Here is a 17,602-nt window from a genome sequence, read left to right as displayed (position 1 = left end):
TCTCCCTTTACACACATGACCGTATCTCCCTAATCCTGGGAGAGAAAAACCCCTCATTGATCCTTCCTTCTACATTAACTGTCATCCTATTTATCTTCTGTCCTTTGCAGCTAACTCCTCAAAAAAGTCATCTATAAAATACCTCTATAAAATACAGTGGCCTTTATTTTATCATAAATCTCCTTGACCATCCTGTACCTGAAAATATTAATAATTTTCTCCTTGTGGATACTCTCTTCTCTCTAGTTTTTCAGGACACCACTGTCTTCTGATTCTTGTCCTTCCTACTCAATAAACTCCCATGGCTCCCAGATCAAATACAACATCTTCTGTTTGACATTCAAAATTCTTCATAACTTAGCTCTCTTATACCAGTCCAGTCTCCTTATACCTTTCTACCTCTTAAGTACACTTAGATTCAGTAAGACTCCATATTTTATCTAGATATTTTCTTTTGCTATTTGCCATGCCTAGAATGATCTCCTTCTCCTCCAACTGGCCTTTTTGTCTTCTTTTAAGTTTAAACTAAAATTTCATCTTCTAAAGGATTTTTCTATTCTAGTGTCTTCCTCCTATTATTTCCTTTTTATCCTAGATTAAGTTGGTTTGTATATTTTTCTTTACATGTTGTCTCCCTTATAAGTTTATAATCTTCTTGGAGTTGGGAGCTATTGTGTGTGTGTGTGTGTGTGTGTGTGTGTGTGTGTGTGTGTGTGTGTGTGTCTTTTTTAGCCCAATCAATGGTTAGTGCTGGCCCTGGCAAATGGTAGGCAATTAATAACTATTTATTGAATGGTTTACTTTATGGATGAAGTATTTATCATCATGTCATTTAAATTAAAGTTTTTTTGAAGTTATCAAGAACATCAGGTGTTTATTCATCAATTTTCAGTTCATTTTTTTAAAACCTTTTCTGGGACCTCTTTTTTCATCATGACTTTTACTTGGCAAAAACTTCACTTTATATTAATTCCAAGATACATGGTTACCACCATCATCATTAACTCTGAAATGCATCTAATTTTCTTTACCAACTTATTCTTTGGCTTTCTCCATGATCTATCATTGCCTTAATGATCTATCATTTGCTTTAATCTTTTTTGTCAATATGTCTACCTGCATGGCTCCCTGACAATGCTCGAGTAAAAACTGGATAAGCATATATTTCAATTAGGTGGAGAGACTGCTAGGCCTGGGTCAGGAAGACTCATCTTCCTGACCTCAAATCTTCCCTTAAAAACTTACCAGCTGTGTGACCCTGGGCAGGTCACTCAACCCTCTTTTCCTCAGTTTCCTCACCTGTAAAGTGAGCTAGAGAAGGAAATGTCAAACCACTCCAGCATCTTTGCTAAGAAAACCCAAATAGGTGAAAAATAAAATACATACAGTATTTAGCACCTATTCTATGAAAAGCACAGGGCTAGGGGCTAGAGATAAAAAGACAAAAGAGAAAAAAAGTCCCTGTGCTCAAGGAACACCAGTTCTATTGATACAACATGTACACATATAAGAAAACATAATATAGCTAGCATTTATATAGGGCTTTAAGGTTTAGAAAGCACTTTACAAATGTTTCTCATTTGAATCCATTAAGGCAGGTGTTATAATTATCCCTGTTTTCCAGATTCCCTTCTTCTGACCAGAGTGCTTGGGACTAAACCTCTAAGTTAGAGAATCATGTTAACAGACTGGGTCTATTCAGCCATCCAGAGTTTGAAGGTTCTATCATAGGAACAAGTGGCTATAAGCTGATCATCAGAGGAAATATCTAAGCCCATTACTTTCCCCTCATGGCCAGCCAGGGTCTTCAATGGGGACCAACCAGGATGTGTCCAGATCTTGGCTGTGTTGTCTTAGGCACCAGTGAGTAAGAAATTCCCATGGATAGGCTCAAACTTGACTCCAGTTATCAAGTTCTGGTGAGCAGGGATGGTGTAGACACAACGCCTCTGCCGCAGGTCCCACACTTTGCGTGTATTGTCACCACTGCCAGTTGCAATATGGTATCCATTTGGTGAAAAGCTGATGCCATAAATCTCCTTCAGGTGGCCCTCTAGGAACATGATGCATCATCCTGTGCAGAGGTCCCATACACGACCAAAGGCATCCAGTCCCCCAGTGCCAGCCAAAGAACCATCCTGGTGGAAGGCAATGTCATATACTCCCATGCTATGTCCCTCCTTGGTGTAGAATTTCTTCCTGGGCCTCCAAGTCCCATAGGCGCCAGGATCGATCATAGCAGGTGGTGCCCAGAAAATGTCCTGAAGGATGCCACATCACTCTCACCACCCTTACTGAATGGCCTTCAATATCTGCCACTGGCTCATCACTCTCCAGACTCCACAGTTTCACAGACCCATCAGCAGAACAAGAATCTAGGTTGACATCTTTCTTGTCCAAAGATACAGTGGATTTGGGGCAGAAAACAATTGCTCTTACATTAGTATTATGGCCTCTTAGGGTGTGCAAGAGGCTGCAATCAGGGACAGACCATAGTTTGCACAGTTGGAGACGGGCTTCCTCCAAGCGCTTCATTGCCCTGAGTAGTGAATAATTAGCAATCCATAGTCATACAGTCTTCAGGTTGTTGGATCCTTCATGATACCAGGTTTGCTGATACTCTTCTTTGGACTTTTTGGATTTTTCATCAACTTTTTTGGTCTTTTTCAAGGCATCTGTGCCAACCACAGAGAGAATATTTCTCAATCTCTCTCTCCTTTCGGTAGGGCCCTCTTCAAAGAATGTGATTGGTTCCTCCAAGGCTTGAAGGCAATTCTTGACTTCTGAGTCATCAGTGGAGACATTGATTTGCCTGGCTCACTTTCTTCGATCAAACTCAGCCAACACTTCTGCTTGTCTTTCACTGATATGTTCTTCAATTTCAAACACCTCTCCGGAAGTTATGTTATTTCCAGCCTTTAATTCCTTCTTTTCCCAATAATCCCGACTCCCCTCTTGCAAGACGCTCTTTCTCCTTCTCTTCCAAACCACCATAATAGATATGAGGCTTCTTTACCACAGGGGAAGCAGGGGTTTTGGTCGCCATCGTTGAAGCTCTAGAAGAAGCCATGTCCGAGGTGGGAGTCTCAGTCACCAAGAGAACAAAACACTAACACAGAAGAAGCGGCCAAAGAAGCGTTCACTACAGGCTCCAGAGACCTGAAACCTAAATTAAAGTTTTTAAAATACAAATTCTTAGAATCCATTGTAGTATTTTAAAATTTAAAAGATATGTAGTTAAAAACAATTTGTTTATTCATCACAAATCTTATTAGATCTGTTCTCTTTAAGGTTCTCATTCTGTCAAAATATGCTGGTCATTTCTTTTTTATACTGGGTCTTATAAATGATGCGCCATTGTATACACCCTTTGGACTAGCAATACTACTACTAGGCCTATGTCCTCAAAAGATTAAAGAAATAGAAAACACACCTATATAAAAATATTTGTAGTAGTTTTTGATTTGTGTGGTGACAAAGAGTTGGAAATTGAGAGGATTCCCATCAATTAAGGAATGGCTGAACAAGTTGTGGTGTATGATTGCTATATAATACTATTGTGTTATGAAAAATGATGAACAGGATAGTTTTAGAAAAATCTAAAAAGACTTGTATGAACTGATACAAAATGAATTGAGCAGAATCAGGAGAACACTGTATACAAAAACAGCAATCTTTTATCAGTTGTGAATGACGAAGCTATTCTGAGCAATTTAATGATCCAAGACAATTCTGAAGTGCTCATGATGGAAAATGATACCTATCACCAGAGAAATAACTGATGAAGTCTGAATATAGATCAAAGAAAACTTTTAAAATGTTCTTATTTTTCTTGGGGTTTTGGGGGAAGAAGGGAGGGTCTGTGTTTTCTTTTGCCATATAGCATTATAATAACTTTTTCATGACTTTGCATGTATAATTTATATCAAATTGCTTGCTTTCTCAAGGAGGGGCAACATGAGAGGGCGAGAGATAATTTAAAAACTGAATAATTTTACATGTAATCAAAGAAAAATAAAATAAAATAAGAGAAAAGATGATGCACCAAAATCTGTTCATTCATGGAATAGGAAGGCATATTATTCAGTATTATTTGTCATCTCTTGTATGAAAACAGGAACATTATATTAAAGTTATGGATTAAATTAGTCTTAAAAAACAGATACTAGAAACCTGGATATTTATCTAGATTTAATATTCCTGAATTAACTCAGCTTAAATTGAAGAAAAACATTCAACTATGAAATATCATTAGTATGTGCTCTATGCAAAAGGAAATTCAACTATGAGAAGATTCATTTTTTCAAATGCATTCTCAGATTTACAACTTTATTTCCAAAGCATTATATGTAATATTGTTAGAAAAGATAATTTACATGTCAATATATAGAGATGTAGGGCAGGTAGGTTGTATAATGGATAACAGCCCTTGACCTTGCCAGGAAAATTTGATTTTAAATCTGTCCTTGGACACTTACTAGCTATGTAAATCTGGGCAAATTATTTACTCCATTTGTCTGTATGAAATGAACTGAAGAAGATTTTAAAATGGTAAACCAATCCAGCATCTTTGTTGAGATAATCTCAAATGGCATCATGAAGAGTTGGATATAACTGAAACAACTGAAACAACAGAAACTTATACAGCACTATCTGACCTTATATTCAGGATTCTATATATTCTTTTTAGGGTATCTTAATCAAATATGTACATACTTAATCATATTTTCAAGTGGACTCCCTATATATTTTTATTGATATATTTCAAGATGAAATAGTTTATTACTGAAAGATAATACAATTAGATTTTCAAATTTGAACATTTGCAAGGAATCATTCTATCCCGCTAAATTCTCTATAGCATATCAATCCTCTCTAAAATGTGGCACTCAAAACTAGGTTAATATAACCTTCAGCATACTAAGATGAGTTAAACCTTATTGTACACATTTTGAAGTTGAGAAAATAATTGTTCAGAGACATAAAATGGTTGCTAAGATAAAAAAGTAGCTAAAGGTGTAATTTTTATTATCAGTCTTTCAAGCTGAAATATTCCTTTACTCTATTATGAATAAAGTTCTTTTGTCACACATAAAGAGACTCAAATTTATTTCTCATAACTATAGAGTATATGATCACCTCTTAAGAATATTGTAGGGGGATTTTTGCTTTAGGTGAGAGGTCAAATGAGATGAACTTGAAAAAGAAAATTATATTCTACTTTAGACCGTCAGATTAGTCTGTATTTATGATCTTAAAATGTAGAGATTCAAAGAAATATAACTAAATTACTTTAAATGTGATGGTAAACTCTGAAGTAGATACAGGACATAGTCACATATTGAATAATAGCTAATATTTTATCTCTGTATAAGTATAAATGAAGAATTGAGTATTAAGAAAGAGGATTTTTAAAACTAGTTTTCCACAGTCTCTTTAGTATATTCCACTAAAAGTGTAGTTTCATGATGATTAAAAGGGGTGTCTCAAAATCTTGTGAACTTGAGGGCAGCTGGGTGGCTAGCCATATGCAGAAAGTGGCTTGGATTGCTCTCTACCTCATCAAGAATTCCCAGTCTGCCTTTATTTATTCCTGGCTATTTAGTATGAATGAAAAGACATATAGTCTTTCCAAAAGATAAAAAACATGAAAAAAGTGAAAAGGAGAGGAATTTTGCCAACATATTTGAAATAAGTGAACCATCATGGGCTAGCAGGTAACACTGAAATAAATAATATTAAACATCAGTGGATTCAAGTTTCCATCCAAAACAGGACTCCTATTCTACACTATATTTCACATATCTCTATCTACAATTTGCTGTTAGTGATGGGAATCTGGCAGTATACAAAATAGTTAATTGTTTCCCAATAGTTTTAAATATTTAGAAATTTCTTATCTCAACAAGCCCAGCATTCTTGTGCATTTGCATACATTGGTCCCCACTCAATTCACTTCAATTCAATGAGTCATTTATTTTTGAGTATTTTTAAGGTGTGGCATACAGATAAAATAGTAGAACTCAAATCAGTAACTTCTGAGTTTAAGCCTTTTCTTTGATATTTGCTAGCCATTTGACCATAGTCAACAGCCCAGCCTCAGATAACTCTTTAAGATATAGTCCTAAAATTAAGTACTAGACTAGATAGTATATGCATTTTTAGAATTTCCACATCAATGGGAATCTCAGTTCTTTGACATATTGCTGTACATGCAAGCCAATACATTTCCTAGAGATACAAAATAACAAAACAAGACAATTTATATTTAGGTTGTATAGAACCTGTCCTCCAGGAGCTGCTCAGAAGGGGTGATACAACATATTTACCAATAAGCATTCCAAAATATCAACAAATATGTGATTTCAATAATATAGATTTCCCCCTTCTTCCAATGATACAGATCACGACACTTTATCATTTATTTCCAAAGATGGGGACATCTATGTCCATTTACCCTGTGTAACTATTATCCATGTATTCACTTAAATCTGCCACAGTCTACCATCATAGGGGCCCTCTCTATACCCTCTACATATTGCAGGGATGTCAATAGAGTTTTCCTGACTATCAGTTATCCTTGGTCTTTATGACATGACTTTATGTTTCTACATTGATGATTATCATTGATAATATCCTTTACACAACTGTTCTTGCAGAGATCATTATGACCTAATATGCCTACCATGTATCTCTCCATTGTTCTTTAGGTTACTGTTAAGAAATCTGATCATATAGGGAAGGGACACCATCATTTTTGGGAACCAGGAAGAATAGATTTTAATACATAGTTTTGTTTTGATCCTTATTATGCTAATTGTGAAATACACTTCTATTTTTGTAGGTTATTTTTAAAGCTTGGTTTTATAATTGAGTACATTAATTGACCAGCTTTATATCATTCATAGCTTTGGAAAAATCAACTTTTTGATCCAAGTAACTTATGAAAACTTTGACGGGAATATAGCTAAGCACAGAAAATTTTACAATAAACCCACTAGAGACTTTCTTTCCAGACTGACATCAATCCATCAATTGACACTCATCTGTGAATTCATTTAGTTCTAATCATTCTACTCACATTTCTCCATTTTGAACACAAGTATAAGAGACCTAGTTGGATATCTTTCTGAAGACAAGATAAACTATACCTATAGAATCCTCTGTGGATATTCCCTTTATAACCCTATTCAAAAAAGAAATGAGATGTCATCATCTAGGTTCAACTCTTTTGATTCTCTGCTTGATCACTCTTAAAGCAAATAAAAAAAAAAGACGCCATTCTTTGCTTTAAAAGATCTTGAGGGAAGACTTCCTCTTACTTTTCTTAGAAAAGATTGCTGAAGTTTCTCTTGCTTTCATGTAATCCACAGAGAAGGTGGAAGCAAGGATTTATTTGATGTTCTTTGTATTCATTCTTTAGAAAGCAATCTGCAATTAAGTGTCTAATAATAGATTACACTAGATGGTTCACAGTTTGAATTTGCTTAGAGGCTATTCTGTCTTTAGACATGAAATAGGACTACACATCTTCCTTCTCAGCTTCCAATTCAGACTGCCTTAAATGAAGTGGCATAGCAGGGATGGACTGCTGGGAAACCACAGCAGCAAACAGGAAGTTTGGCACACAATAATCAGAAATGAAGTCCAAATGGAGACAAAGTCACAAAGAGTTACAGACATGGCCAAGCTCTGTAAATAGTATCTGCAGCAACAAATCAAAGGCCATCCTTTGTGGTCTTTATATTTATATAATATGAAAAAAAAAACATCTGTTGTTTCCAACTGGCATTTTCAGTCACAAGTGCAGCTGGAGATAGTAATCCCTTTGGGTGTTTTATCTTTGAATAGGATGGAAAACAATGTAGTAATTACAATATTACTGATGTTAGAACGGACTTGCTTTTGAATGGAAGAAGGTAAATTTATTAGCAGTGAAAACTGTTTTATGGACAATACTAAAGAAAGCTAGATCCTATTTTATGGGTCTTAATTGTTCACAATAGGTTAAAGGCAAAAATGTATTAAGATTATTCTTAAGGAGTATATATCCAGGAGTCATATGATCAGTGGAGTAGAGGTACCTTAATGATATGATAGTCTAAATTCTTCATCCCTCAGATAAGAAAACTAAGACCATATAAATCCCACTAAGGCCAAAAAGTGTCTTTTTAAAAGGTAAAAGATAAGGAAGGTTCAGATTGCAGTATTTTTTGTGGTTTTGTATGTAAAGCTAAGAAAAACAGCCTACATGCGAAACCTAGGGGAGAGAGCAGTATATGCCGAGTTTCTCTAAACCTTGCATCTTCAAAAAAACTGGAAAAAACAAAACTATATTACAAATTAACATCATTGAAAGGTCATTGGGTTGTGTCAGGAGCTTGGATACTAACTAACTTGATAACCTTGGGCAAGTTCTCTATTGGTCTTCATCTCATTGTCTATAGAGTGAAGGAACTGACCTACATCATTCCTGAGGTTCATTTACCATCTTTAATTTTGTGAAAGCTCTTTGTAACTATTAATAAGGGTTAGAATTAATAAAAGGCAGAATCCAGAACTGTGGATCCACCCCACAGCAAGTGCTTACTAAGGTTTTTTTGACTGATTGATTAACTGGTACTAAGGCAAAGAAAAACATTTTGATCAAAGCAATTTGATCTGGGTTAAACATGTTTTATTATGCAAAACTTAGTTCCATATTGTCTACTGTAAGATTAAAAATGAATACACAATACTAGTATTATATTTTTATAAGATTTAATAACAACAAAGTGAGAGAGAAAGGGGCTCCTTCAGCCAAGTGAGCAGAGCAAAGAGCCAGAGACCTAGCAGCCTACCACACTAGATTCAAAGCCAAATCCACCCCCGCCAAAAAAATTTCCCTCAGAGTGGGTTTCGGCAAATTTATAAACAAACCCATGCCAGGGAATAACAGGAGGATGCAAGATAAGGGAACCCTGGGAAGAGTAAAGAATACTGAGAAATGAAGTCTCCAGGGTACAAAATTTAAAAACACACATTCCCCCTTTTGATCCTTTGGGAGGCCAGTCTCCCCAGTGGATTATTTCAAACATTGCAAACTAAAGATACATACAATTATACAAAGGGGAAATACAATAACCTGGGGATAAGGAAACAAAAAAGAAACAAGAACAAAACCAATTAGGGGACAGTTTCCTTTCATACAACATACAAAAATAAAAGCATTTAACACAACTAATGCAATTAATAAAAACAAATGCATTTTTAACAAAAACAAATGAATTCAACTCTCCCAAAGTTCAATCATGTATATCTGGTTTCCTTAGGATCTCCTTGAGCAGTGTGTGGTGTCTGTGTGCATCTCCATGCCATTTTCAGTCTTTGGATTCCAGGAAGCAACAAATTTCTTACCCCTAAAATTACTTAAAATAAATTTAACTTTTAATTACAAAATAATAACACACCATTGTTGTTCAAGAATACTCATATGAACCAAAACTCCAAAATAAAAACACAAATAAAGTGAAAAAGAGTATTTGATCTGCATTCCAATTCCAACAGTTGTTTCTCTGGATGTGGATAGTATTCTTTGTCATGTCCTTCATAATTGTCCTGGATCACTGTATTTCTGAGAGTAGCCAAGTCTTTCACAGTTGATTATTGTACAGTATTGTTGTTATTGTGTACAATGTTCTCCTGGTTCTGCTTATTTTTATTATGATTTATTATCAGTTCATGTAGGTCTTTCCAGATTTTTCTGAAATCATCCTGTTCATCATTTCTTATAGCACAGTAGTATTCAACCATTATCATATATCACAATTAGTTCAGACATTCCCTAATTGATGATCATTCCCTCAATTTCCAATTCTTTGCCACCACAAAAAGAACAGCTATAGATATTTTTGTACCAGTAGGTCCTTCTCCCTCCCCTATTTTTAAAATAACTCTTTGACATAAAGACCTGTGATACAGGACCAAAAAGTTTGCATATTGTTGCTTCTGTAGCTATGCACACATGTATACATACACATATACCCATCATATAATATATATGTATATACATATCTACACACATGGATATATACAACAAATATATACACATATGGTATATATGCACATTATATATGTACATATAATTCATACATGAGATATTTTTTCTGTGACTCCCATCTTTGTCTATCTGTTCATCTATTCATTTTTTCTGTCTATTTTTTCATTTTTCTATTTTCCTGTCTCTTAGCTTTTCTTTTTTAAAAAAAACAACAACACTTTAAACTCTTAATGTTCCATCTTGGAATAAATACTGTGTATTGGTACCAAGGCAGAAGAGTGGTAAGGGCTAGGCAATGGGGATTAAGTAATTTGCCCAGGGGCACATAGCTAGGAAGTGTCTGAGGTAAGATTTGAACCTAGGACCTCCTATTGCTAAGGCCTGGCTCTCAATCCACTGAGCTACCCAGATGCCCCTGTCTGTAAGATTTTTGATTCTCTTTCTCCACTTCTCCATCACTATCTGCATCTCTCTCTCTCTCTCTCAACAAATTGATTACTTCAACAATAGCAAAATAATAGATGTCAGATCATTTTAATTTATGAGGGACTAAATACTTCCGAACATTTCTTGACATAGCTCAAAGGTTTAACAAGTTCCTTTCTTAGATAGTATCTACTATTTCAAAGTTTTGAAGGGATCTCAGCAAATTTCTTATAAATATCCTGAGGAAGATTAAAAAAGTTTTTTTTTCCTTTTTGAGAACCTGGAACTTTAAGTAATTGACATGATGTTCATTATATACTTTAGTCTTTTGTATTTTATATAAAGTCCACATGGCTGCTTGGCATACAAGGTTCAGATAATAAACATATATGATATATAATGCATTTATTTATTACTAGACATAGAAACAGGGTAGCTAGGTAGAGTGGATAGAGTTCCAGGCCTACAGTCAGGAAGACTCATCTTCCTATGTTCAAATCTGACTTTGGATACTAGCTTTGTGATCCTGAGAAGTTAACTTAACCCCATCTGCCTCAGTTGCCCATCTATAAAATGAGCTGGAGAAGAAAATGGCAAACCACTATAGTATCTTTGCCAAGTTAACCCCCAAATGGGATCATGAAGATTCATATATAATTTAAAAATAACTGAAAAAAATAAGAAAATTGACAAATAAGTATTTTATATGACCAAATCTAAAAGTTTATTTCTAATACTGTTTTTCTTGTGACAATTAAATGATTATTAAATAAATTTTTAAAAAGAAAGTCTTATTCACCAATGATAGCTGAAAATTTTAAAAGTTTTTAATTTTTAATTCACTTACCAAAATCAGGTTCTTCTTGATTCCCTCAGTAAAAGTTTTAGTTCTATTCTACCTCTTTTAACATTAAAAATAATCTTTCATTCCGTACAGTTATTTTTCCAAACAACTTAGTGCTCAACCATCCATCTCTGACTTGTTTCATTATTTCTACAATCCTGCCACTCACTTCAACATTAGGTTCTGCAGAAATTATTCATTTTAAGCATTTCAGGAATCACAACTGATTATTCAATATGCATGATTCCAGGAAAAACCAGCAGCTGCAACAAGAACATCAAGCATACATGAGGTACAGTGAAGGCATGGAAAGAGAAATAGATTTCAGATCAGAGGATCTAGTTTCAAATTTTGAATCCACCATTTAGTATCATCACTTTGGATCTTAGGCAATTTATTTAACCATTTGGATTTTTTTTGTCATGCGCAAAATGAAAGATTTGGATTAGATAATCTCTGCTTTCTTGGGTCTCTAAACCAGTGATCTTTGATATATACAATCACCTGGGAACTTGAGAAATATTTTGAATTCTTTTAACATACTATATTGAATTTATCAATGATAAAACTCTTAAATTAAGTGTCAGAGTTTCTAAGCCCTGGGTTATAAAGGAGCTTTGATACTGGCATGGTTAGGATAAAATAGAAGATGTCTTAAAGTGTTTGGAGAAAGGCTAAAAAATATTTGAAGAAATATCCTTTTCTCACTAGTGACAAACAGTATATTCTCTGAAGATATTTTTAAAGTGAATGAGCTTGCTGACTGAGTCTTTAGTCTTCCAGGCAGGGATCAGACTGTCTGCCAACTAGAAAGATTGTTGAGGTAAGCAATAGAATGCCCTGGTGTGTTTGGTATGATGTTACTGGCATTATATCTCCAAATGCTCTCTCTACCTGTCATAGTCAGGAGATATAAGATTCCTTTATGCAAAAGCAATTTAAACAACTTCAACTCACTTGTCATCAGAGGACAGTGACTAAAGAGAAATACCTGGGGTCCAAAATAGCAGCTTAAGGAAATGTGTATATGTAGAAAATATGGAAAAATGTAGTTACCTAATAAAATATATGGAAAAATAATATTGTGTGGTTTCTACCAGAGCTTTAACTAGCAATTTTGGTGTAAATAGGGAAAATTCAGTTGATTTATATTCAGGGTTGGACCCAAAGAACAGTGCTTCTTAGCTGGGTGCAATCACAGAGCCCATATAGACCCTACCCTTTGTGATGCGACTGATGACCATCAATTGCCAATGTCCCAATCTCTGGAAAGAATTTGGAGCGGAGGCAGAGTAGAAGACAGTCTTTGGGGAAGGGCAAAACCCTTGTAGGTTATATCACATGGTACAGATCTTGTAGAGGATCACGAAGCATGGAGATATCAGATTAGCTGACTGCCACATGGAGGAAGCATGGCCTCAGCATGTTGGCATCCTAGTTTTGGTTTTGATTTCTTGACTCCGGGCCTGATGTCCACTATACCACTATAATTGTCAAAGTTAATGTCCATTTCTTAGTTTTTGTCCTCCCTGACCTTTTATAGCTTTTAACACTTCTGAACTCACCTTCCTTCTTGATATTATCCTACCCTTGGCTCTACTGCTGATCTGTCCTTTTTTAGTACCTTTTTCATGATCTTTTCACTAAATGTGCCAGTTCCTAAGGACTCTGTCTTTATTTCTCTCTGTAAATTTCCTCTCAGCAATTTTGTTCAATGACTTGACTTCAATTATTACCTTAATTCATCTAACTTCCAGATTTGTGTATCAGGATCTCCCCTCTTGAGTGTTAGCTGCATTTTCATATGCTTGGTGAATACCTTCGTCTGAATGCCCCTTTAACAATAACCTCAATATATCCAAAGCTGAACTCATCATTTGCCTCTCCTTCTGTTCCCTCCCCAATCCCCTACCACTCCCCAAATCAATTGATGGCAACACTCCCTCCCTCCTTTGGCCTCTCCAATAAACCCCTTGCTCTCATTTGCTTGGATTAAAACATTAGCCTTATCTATAATTCTTCTTTTCAGTTACTCAGTTGCCAAGTCTCCCCTTTTCTCTATTAACCTTGTTATGACTTCAGTTCATGCTCTTTTCAAACTTCTCACCTTCACTAAAATAATAAAAAAATTAATTCTAATTCATGCTTGTAAAAATGCCAAAATAATTTTCTCAATTCATAGGATTAAACATGTCAACTATGCATCTTAAATAACTTCAAGTCTCTCTGTTACCCAGGTGATGAATTACAAACTTCTCATTCTGGAACCTGACTCTCACCTATTTTATTTCCCTTTAATACTACTTCTTTTCATGAACTCTATATTCCAATGAAATAGTTTCATGAATTTCAACCTTTTTTTGCTGACATTATGAATTTATATAGTCTATTCTCCTTACCATGTGTCCCTTGACTTCCTCCCACATATCTATATATGAAAATATTTTTCCTTCAAGATGCAGTTTAGAAATCAACCCTCCACCCCAAATTCTCTCTAATACCCTAAGGAGAAAATAATTTCTCTCTCCTCAGACTTTAGACCTCTTTTCCATTATCTTTTTCATTTGCTGTCATCACAGTCTATATTGTGCATTTTCTATGCATGTGCTATACCTCCTATATGCTAGATTGCAAGCTTCCTTTGGGCAGGGAATGAGACATCTTTCATTAATTTCTCAGCACCAACTACAGTTCATTGTAAGTATTTAGTAAATATTTGTTGAATAGAATTAGGTTTTCCTCATTTAATCTATAGATTTGTTAATCTGTAACTTTTCTCTTGTATGATTAAAATTGTGTTTTTTAATCTATTAGTAGTCAGAGTTTAGTAGAGTAAATATAATAATTAAAATAGAAAATGTGGTGGGTGATTTGGGACCTTGAAAAGCATTACATTATTTACAGAGAACAAAGAGGAGCCTAAAGATAACAGTTGGCCAATTCTAAATCATTAATGGTCAACCATATTCTGGTTTGTAAAATATGATTCACATTAATTATTTCCTAGTAAAAAAAAGAGAACAATGTTAAGTGGAGAAATTGTATTTTAAATATCTAATTGTGTTTATCCTTCTTATATAGGTCTGTCTTCAATTGTTTGACCTTTTTATATTTATTCCTAAATTTGATTTTTTTAATGTAGGAAAATACTTTGTTATAGCTACACCTTCAGAGTCTCATGTTCCAAAAAGCCCATGATTCCATGAATACTATTGTAACCTGTTTATTTTTTCAAGAATTAATGTTTAATTTCTAAGTTTGGAAATTTAAATCAGATGAGTTAATGAAAATCATTCTTAAAGTATTTAAAAATCTATCTTTTTAGCCTCAGTCTTCTGGTGATGCTATATTACTAGAAATTAAAGGATGACCTGATTGTTCAATTATCAAAATTGATGGGCCACCCCTTGCTCCCAAAATCAATGGAAACTTCTTGGTAGTTATAAATAGGTTGTATTATATTACTAATGACAATATATTCAAGAAGCACTTTTGAAGAGACAGTCAATGAGATATAGGTAGTTAAGCAATATAAAGAAAAACAGAAGATCTAAATTTAAATCCTCCTTCAAAAATTGTGTATGTCACTTGAAGTCTATATAACTCAGCTTCCTTATCTGCAAAATGCAGGTAATAATGGTAATTAACTCATATGGTGACTGTGAGAATAAAATGAGATGATATTTAAGCACTTTATAAATCTTCAAGATGTTTATTATTATTATCCATAAAAGAGGTGGATCAGTCAGATTATGAGAGCAAGACATATCATATAGGCAAATTGCATACTGTACTAGTGCTAATATATGATCTAATCCAAGGTGTCCAGGATTGGGAGAAGGGTCTCTTTTATATAGATTTATAGAAGAAAAAGAAAAGAGGTGGGCGTGGTTTTCTTCTGTACCCATAGAATACACATAGCAATGAGACCAAAGAACTATTCAAATATTGAAATTTAAACTTAAACCTTCATATACGAGCATTAAGGCTTTATTGTCTCTTTCATATAACCCATATTTTGATTGCAAAACTTGTTTAGAAACATATTTTTCCATTACTTTCCTAGACTTTTTAAAATAAGGAATCAGGGCTATATAACAAGACCAGAGTCTACATTTTATACTTCTTTGGATTTTTTTGTATTTTTTTCTTTTTTTAGATAATGATGATGATGAGGAGGAAATGGACAGAGAAACTGGGCAGCAATCCTTTATTTTCTGTGTCTAATTTTAAATCATATATTTTGAGCCTTCCTTTGCTCTTAATCTTTAATTCTTAGAATTTGTACTTTCTTTTTACCTATTTGCCTTACTTTGCATGTCTTTTCCTGATTCTTTTTCTTGTTTGTACATTTTAATTGTATGCTCTAGCGATCACCTCTCTTCCTCTGCTGAATTGGCTTTTCTAAAAACAACATTTCCAAAGATGTGATTGCTGATTCTCTACACTAAGGGGAATGCTCATTTCTGAAATGCCCATTCAGCACTAAGGAGTAGAAGTACTAATAGTTGGACATTCCAGAATCCACTTTGTTGTTATAATGGTGATTTATTATCCCCTTTCCAAAGTTGAGGGAAAAGTACTCTATAGGCATTTGGATACAGGCAGACCATGTTTCTTCATTTGCATATTACCGCAGTAATAAAATATTTTGAGATTTCCCTATGAGTAATATACTGCATTATTAAACATGGCATATTGTTTTTAACTGGTACATTTGAATATTAAGAACATAATTGTTGTATATAATAGTTTGATGTAAGCACTTAGAAGTTGAGTATTAACATCAAAAGTGGCAGTTAAAACTATTTTTGACTATTGCATTTATCATAGACTTGTTTGAGTTCAGACATAATGAGATATTTTTGTCTGTAGGTTATTGCTGATGATCATCATTCTGGAATAATAACTAGCACCCAAATTACCATTTTGACATTATCTTTTAAAAGATGAACAGAAGATATACTGATGACTCCTCTAAAAAACAAAAGGGCAATTTAATTACAAAAAAAACCCATATTTTCTCAAATCAATACTCCTAGAATGGGGTTTGGGGGTAGGGATAAGATTTGGCAATCAAAAGACATGGCTTCAAGTTTTAATATGGCTATTTACTTATACCATTTTTATGATATGTAGGAATGTAAAAGTCATTTCAATTCTCTGGGTTCCAGATTTTTCATTTGTGATAATAATAGATAGATGGAACTCTGATTTTATTGGATTCTTTATTCCCTCTACTGTCACAAATGGAAATCCCTTTCTACCTTTTCATTCTATGGGATTCTTGCCCATGTCTTTCAATAAATCTTCCTAATAGATCTATTAAACATGCCATAGGCTTTCTGGTGGTTTTGATATCTCAGAGGCACCAGAGTATAATTTCATCAGACCATCTATTAACTTTCATTTTCACTATGTGATCAATCCAACTTCTTTTCCCATCATGTATCTTTTTTTTTTTAGCATTTATTAATAATCATTTTTAACATGATTACATGTTTCATGCTCCTATTTTCCCCTTCACCCCCCGCACTCCCCCCACCCATGGCCGACGCACTTTTCCACTGGTTATGTCATGTGTCCTTGATCAAGACCAATTTCCCAATTGTTGGTGGTTGCATTGGTGTGGTAGTTTTGAGTCCACACCCTCAATCATGTCCGCCCCGACCCATGCGTTCAAGCAGTTGCTTTTCTTATATGTTTCCTCTCCTGCAGTCCTTCCTCTGAATGTGGGTAGCATTCTTTACCATAAATCCCTCAGAATTGTCCTGGGTCATTGCATTGCTGCTGGTACAGAAGCCCATTACATTCAATTTTACCACAGTATATCAGTCTCTGTGTACAATGTTCTTTTGGCTCTGCTCCTTTCGCTCTGCATCAGATCCCGGAGGTCTCTCCAGTTCGCCTGGAACTCCTCCAGTTTATTATTCCTTTTAGCACAATAGTATTCCATCACCCGCATATACCACAGTTTGTTCAGCCATTCCCCAATTGAAGGACATACCCTCCTTTTCCAGTTTTTTGCCACCACAAAAAGCGCAGCTATAAATATTTTTGTACATGTCTGTTTATCTATGATCTCTTTGGGGTACAAACCCAACAATGGTATGGCTGGGTCAAAGGGCAGGCATTCTTTTATAGCCCTTTGAGCATGATTCCAAATTGCCAGCCAGAATGGCTGGATCAGTTCACAACTCCACCAGCAATGCATTAATGTCCCAATTTTGCCACATCCCCTCCAACATTCATTACTCTCCCCTTCTTTCATTTTAGCCAATCTGCTAGGTGTG

General features: G+C 34.7%; 1 protein-coding gene and 1 pseudogene across 1 annotated transcript in view; both read right to left on the bottom strand.

The window, feature by feature from the left end:
- EPHA6 (EPH receptor A6) overlaps positions 1-17,602 on the bottom strand; it is a 1,373,534-nt gene that overhangs the window by 639,853 nt on the left and 716,079 nt on the right. The gene's annotated exons all lie outside the window — the stretch shown is intronic.
- LOC123239655 lies at positions 1,695-3,070 on the bottom strand (annotated as a pseudogene).

Source organism: Gracilinanus agilis, chromosome 3, assembly GCF_016433145.1.
Source record: "Gracilinanus agilis isolate LMUSP501 chromosome 3, AgileGrace, whole genome shotgun sequence".
NCBI lineage: Eukaryota > Metazoa > Chordata > Mammalia > Didelphimorphia > Didelphidae > Gracilinanus > Gracilinanus agilis.
Note: the sequence above shows the minus strand (reverse complement) of the source record. Positions and strands in the feature narration are given on the sequence as shown.